Source organism: Cebus imitator, unplaced genomic scaffold (assembly GCF_001604975.1).
Source record: "Cebus imitator isolate Cc_AM_T3 unplaced genomic scaffold, Cebus_imitator-1.0 Scaffold421, whole genome shotgun sequence".
NCBI classification, from domain to species: Eukaryota; Metazoa; Chordata; class Mammalia; order Primates; family Cebidae; genus Cebus; species Cebus imitator.
Window position 1 is genome coordinate 1,147,922 of NW_016107736.1, and position 6,814 is coordinate 1,154,735.

Consider the following 6,814-nt stretch of genomic DNA (forward strand, 5'->3'; position numbering starts at 1 on the left):
CTCGGCCTCCCAAAGTGCTGGGATTACAGGCTTGAGCCACCGCGCCTGGCCTGAGAAAGACATTTTAAAAGAAAAGGGAAGTGGGTAGTGTAGAAAGAAGTCTCTTCCCTTGTGTTCAACAGGGAGAATTAAGCTTCTTATTTTTTACTTGTATCTGCCTTTACACTACTCTCTGTTTCCCAGATACACACCATAGTCTCCCATATCTGCATTTTCATCTTAACTTGGAGCATCTCTTCTCCTTCTCCTTCTCCCTCTCCCCTCTCCCCTCTCCCTTCTCCCCTCTCCCCTCTCCCCTCTCTTCTTCCCTCTTCCTTCTTCCCTCCTTCTCCTCCTCGTCCTCCTCCTCTTCCTTCTTCTTCTTCTTTGCAAACCCATTCTATGTTGACATGGTTTGGCTGTATCTCCACCCAAATCTCATCTTGAATTGTAGCTCCCATAATCCCCACATGTCATGGGAGGGACCTGGTGGGAACTAATTGAATTCCCGGGGGCGGGTTTTTCATGTGCTGTTCTTGTGATAGTGAATAAATCTCACAAGATCTGATGGTTTTATAAAGAGCACTTCCTCTGCACATGCTCTCTTGCTTGCTGCCATGTAAGATGTACTTTGCTCCTCCTTCACCTTCTGCCATGACTGTGAGACCTCCCCAGCCATGTGGAACTGTGAGTCCATTAAACCCCCTTCTTTTATAAATTACCCAGTCTTGCGTATGTCTTTACTAGCAGCATGAAGATGGACTAGTACATACGTATACATCAACCAGCACTCCCTTGAGGTCTTCTCTGGACTCACCTGCTACCACTGAGACACAGCCATTTCTTTAGTGCTTACCAGGTGATCTCAAAGTTCAATGCTCAACTCCTCTACAGTGCTTCTAACATTATCTCTGTGCCTCCCTCACTAAATCTGGCTTCTCAAGAGCAAGAACCAGGTCTTGTTGATTTTAGTATCCTTTATGATACTTCAAACAGTAGCCATATAATACAAATGCAATAAAAACTTGGGGGAGAAATAACTAACAGTCAGGGCACTATGATTGTAAAGAAGAAAGAAAATGCATTCAAATTAAACGGATTTATGTAATGATACAGAAAAATTTCAGTTTCCAGATGCAGGAAGAACAACTAGACCTCATGAAATTGAAAAGTTATCAGATGGCTTGTTTCTCACCTCTCTTTCTCCCTGCCTTGGTCTCTCTGTGTCTGTTTGTCTCTGCTCTATTCTCCTGCTTCTCTGTGCAAACCAGCAACCAGCTTTCTCTGCTTACTTATAAGCACTGATAATAACTTATCAGTGATTGATCAGGACTACTCCCAGAATGGTAGCCTTGTAGCAAGTCTTCACGAATGATAGCCAACCTGAGAAGCACCTGCAAGGCTTGTAAAAAAAAAAGATTGCTGGGAACCCACCCCACAATTTCTGATTCAACAGCTATGATATGAGGCATAAGAATTTGCCTTTCTAACATGTTTTCAGATGGTTGGTTTTAATGATCTGAGGACTACACTTTGAAAACCACTGACTGATATGAACTTCAAACTTGACTCTCCACAGAGAACTGACTCAGTCACTGGACTCCAATGCCTGAGTCTCATGAGAGAGAATCTGATTGACCCAGTTTGAGTCAGATGTTATCCCTATTGCACTCAGTTGTGGCCAAGATGTTGGAGTCACAGGGTGCATAAGACATGTTGCCTCTTTCAGGCTGTGGGTTGGGAAACTTTCCCAAGAGAGTAAGTCTCTAGTGTCGTCACTGCCATGGCTGTTTTCAAAGCTATTAGATTTTCTACACTAAATTAGTTTGTTGGTTTATGTGGCTCAATTCTCCATAGCCAATAGAGCCAATAGGAAAGTAATAACCACCTATTGGGCATCTCCAGCCAGTCATCTCAAACTGAATTAAAGCTCTACGTTCAGCCCTAAAATCACAATCTTCCTTCTCAAATAGGTTGCCTCTCTAGCCAGTAATGCAAGTCAGAAACTCCTTTGACTCTTCCTCCTTTACCCCAATCTATAAACTTCTGTCAATTCTATTTCCTAATTATTTTATTTATCGCTACTATCCCTGGGTTAGTTTAACTTGACACCCTACCTCCAGTGATTTTATTTTTTTCTAAATCTGTTCTTCACTTGACTGTCAGAGTGGTCTAGCTAAAGCAGCTTCCCAACCTTAGCTCCCAGGACAGTTGTGTTCAGCCTGGGGCAGCTGGAGCCTGGGCTTTTCTCCAGCAGCATGCAGCTACAAGTCTATCTCACCCAGAATGCCACACAAAAATTATCATGCTGCATATACTAAGATGTGATATGAAAAGAGAATGGGAAGCTTGGATCTAAAGCACAACTTTGACTACGTAACTCCTCTGCTAAAAAACTTTCAATGACGCTCCATGGGTCTTGGGATACAGCCTAAACACACCTTACAATAGCCTATAACATCTGGCATGATCTAATCCCTGCCTACCTCTCCAGCCTTATCTCTTGCTATTGCTTGCCTTGGACTCGCTTCAACAGCAGGTAAATGCTTATGCTTGTAGTTTCCAGCACACATTCTACTGTTTCATGCCTGCAAGTCATTGCCTGTGATTTTCTTTCTGTGTGGAATGTCCATGCTCCCCCTTTTTGCCTGGCTAGCATCATTTGAGGATCTGTTTAAGTATCATCCCCCAAGAAAACTTCCACATCTGCTCCCCACTTCCATTAATGTACGCCTCTTTGAAAACTCTCATTATACCTTGAGCACAAGTCATTGGATTTACCACACTGTATTAAAATATTTTTTTCCTGCTTCTTCCACTATCCTATGAGGTTGCTTTGAGGTAAAAGTCTGTGTCTCATCTGTTGCTCTATTTCCAGCAACTAGTGTAGCGATTGAAAAGTAGTAATACACAACTCAACAGCAACAACAAAACCCAGCTGGAAGATGGGCAAAGGCTTGAACAGATATTTCTTCACAGGTATGCAAATGGCCAATAAGCACATGAAAAGACATTCAACAGCATTAGGTAAAGGCAAATCAAAACACAGTGAGATACCACTTTGTAGCCACTAGGATCGCTATAGTTTTTGAAAACCCAGAATGTAACAGATGGTGAGGGTGTAAAGATTGGAACTCTTTGTGCTTTGCTGATAAGAGTGTAAGATGGTACAGCCACTGTGGAAAACAGTTTCGTGGTTCCTCAAAAAGTTAAACATAGAATTACCATATGAATCAACAATTTCAGTCCTAAGAATATACCCAAAAGAACTTAAAGCAAGATCTCAAACAGACATTTGTATATCCATGTTCACAGCAGCATAATCTACACAGGCTAAAATGTGGGAGCAACCCAAGTGTGCAGAAACAGATATATGAATAAGAAAAATATGATATATGCATATAATAGAATATTATTCAGCATTATAAAGGAAGGAAATTCGGACATATGCTATAATATGAACTTTGAGGACATTAACTATGTGAAATAAGCAATTTCCAGAAACAAATATTGTATAATTCCATTTAAATGAGGTACCTAGAATTCGTAGAAACAGAAAGGGGAATAGATGTTGTTAGGGACTGGAGGGAAGGGGAATAGGGAGTTAGTGTTTAATGGGGTATGATATGGTTTGGCTCTGTGTCCCCACCCAAATCTCATGTTGAATTATAATCTCCACGTGTTGGGGGAGGGGGCTGGTGGGAGAGGATTGGATCATGGGGGTGGTTTCTAATGGTTTATCACCATCACTCTAGTGCTGTCTTGTGATGGAATTCTCATGAGATCTGGTTTTTTTAAAAGAACACAGCACTTCCCCCTTCGCTCTCTCTCATGCCCCGCCTTGGTAAGACGTGCTTGCTTCCCCTTCCCCTTCCGCCATGATTGTAAGCTTTCCGAGACCTCCCAGTCATGCTTCCTGTACAGCCTGTGGAACTGTGCATCAATTAAACCTTTTTTCTTCATAAATTGCCCAGTCTCAGGCAGTTCTTTATAGCAGTGTGAGAACAGATTAATACAGGGATTACAGAGTTTCAGCCTTACAAAATGAAAAGAGTTCTGGAGGTGAATGGTAATGATAGTTGCACAATGAGAATGTACTTAATACCACTTAACTGTATACTTAAAGATAGGACGGTAAAATTTATGTTATGTATATTTTACCACAATTACAAAAATAAAAGCAGATGACTCTGCTGCTTCTATGCTAAGCTTGGACACAAGAATTCCACTTCCAAGACAGGAGACACAGTTCCTAGGGAACAGTCTCACTTGTTGTGCCACCTAGACATTTCCTTCTGAGGTTCTGCCATATCTCCCAGAGCACTGAGAAGGTACAGGATACACCACAGAATATAAATAGGTTCCTAACTGAACTCCCTTCCTTCTATCTGGTCTTTTACATCGCCCAGGAAGTTTTCTAAACCTCTTTCCCATTTTGCCTTTTCTGTTGTTTCCATCCCCATGCCTTCATCACTATCCTTTCCCCCACCCCCAGGACAATCAGAATAATTTCCTTAAAAAGGCAGTGCTTTAAAAAACAGCCAGCCAACCAACAAACAACAACAACAAACAGGATGGGAGCTGGGTTCTCATATCTGATTCAAAAGCACATCAAACAAGGGAGAATAAAGTCTTGGCTACCCACATTATATGGAAAGAAAAAATACCTATAGCACTGAGGAAAAAATACAACCTACTGTCAGTAAATGATTCCTAGCATTAGCAGAACGGTGGAGGGGGTGGCACATTGTAAGAATATGAGGGTCTACTTGTCAGGATCCTTCTGGTTAAGTGAAAGAATTCAAAATAATGCTGGTTTAAGAAATGAAAACATATATTAGGTAAAAGAGTTGACCAGATCCTGAGTGGTTTGATTTCAGGCATAGCTGTATGCTGGCACTCAAGCTGTGAAGTTAGAAATCTGTCTCCTCTTATCAGCTGTAACTTCTGTGTTTATCACTAAAAGGTCCGCCCTTGCATCTAACCAGACTAATAATCCAGAAAAGAGATAATTGTTCTCAGTTGTTCCAGTAAAAGTCCTGGGCTGATTCATACAGTTCTGGCCAGATGCTAATATCAGTTTGGGTCACATACCCATTCCTGAAGCCAGAAAATAGAACACTTTTATTGGCCAGGCTTGAGTTTATGTGCCAACTCCTTGAACCAGGCAGTGGGACATCCTCACTCAAATCTTGTGGATCAAAAATAAGAGAGAGAGGAAGAGGGAGAAGAAGAGGGAGAATGCAAGAGCTGGTTTCTCAAAAGAAATTGAGAAACCATATTGCTTTCCGAGAACAATCAGAATGTATGTTAGACAAAAACAACACAACACTATATTCCACTGTTTGACAGGCTGCCCTATTTACAAAAGCTATTCAAGTAAAGTAATATAACTGTATCATATACAGATGAAAGTGCACTTGTGCCCTCTATGCAGAGACAACCCAAGTACATACACCCTAAGGGTACACAAATTTAAGTTCAAGATCTTTTAGTGATTCAGTCATCTTGGACAGGTCTTGATGTAGCTCCCTATAATCTCACATTTATAGGTACATGATATATTTGATTCCATCTAAAATACCCAATGTCCAATATTAGAGGAAAAACAGGATGAATTAAATAAAATCTCTAATTTGGAAATGGAAGAAATAGAAACAATATACAGAGATTATTGACCAATATTCTATCAATTTATGTACCATATACATGAATACAAGAACTCCCTGGCCTGGCAACAGACTGAGTTCTTGGTCAGCCAGCTGGATGTCCCAGATTCTGCTCTCTGAGAACACCTCCCTTGTCTGTTTTCCTACTAACTACTTCTGAAAGGAGCATTGCAAAAATGTACCCTGGGGATGCCACCATTTCAGCAATCCGCTTCCTGTATGTGTGAGTACAGTGGCTTGGAGATTGCCTTAGGAGTTGAAAAATCACACACCTTTATTGTGGCCACACTTGGGGTTCACCTGGCAATAACAACTTTCTTAACAATTTAATAGGCATATCACTTAGCATTAAATTTAGTTTCCTATGAGAAAAAAATAGCAGTGGCCTTCTCAGGATTGAAATTTCTTTGTTTCTTTCATAAAAGAAGTGTATAAGTAAATTTTTACAGTTGATATGAAGTAGACAACGTCCTTCTAGTTCTATGCTTTACCATCCCTAGGATATGGTCTTCATCTTCATGGCAGAAGACAGCTGATAGAGCTCCAGATACCACATCTACATTCCAGTGAGCAGGATGGGGAAAAATGAAGAAGGGCCTGTATTCTAGTTTTTTATGTCGAATGGCAATATGCCCAGATACAAATTGGGGATCTGTTACTACAGAAGGAGAAAATAGATGTTGGCGTAAGCAAATAGAATTCTACCATAAAAGTAAATGTGATTTATATTCTATTTTATGGGATGGTGATCAGAGGAAGAAATACCGTAAACACATGTTCTTGAATCTTTACCTTAGCCTAAGAAACAACAGGCCTTAGAAATCTGCCCAGCCTCCTAGTCCCTCAGTTAAATGACTCTGTCTTGACTTTTGCATTGGAGTCATTAAAAATCATGTTAGGGTCGGGAGACACAGATAATCTGAGGTATCGGCTCTCCTTTGGTAGCAGCTGTTTCGGGGATGCCTGGGAGATCAGGCTTTTCCCAGGCCCTATTCTTATGTTCAGTGGTGTTCCCTTCTTCTTAACTTTTTAAACATTATCTTTATATTTTGGATAAAATAATTTAGGCTTTCTGACACTCCAAGTTTCAAAATGATTCTCATCCATCTTGGATTGCTGATAGCAGGCATAAAAGGCCACTTAGCAAATCTGTACTGTCTTTCCCC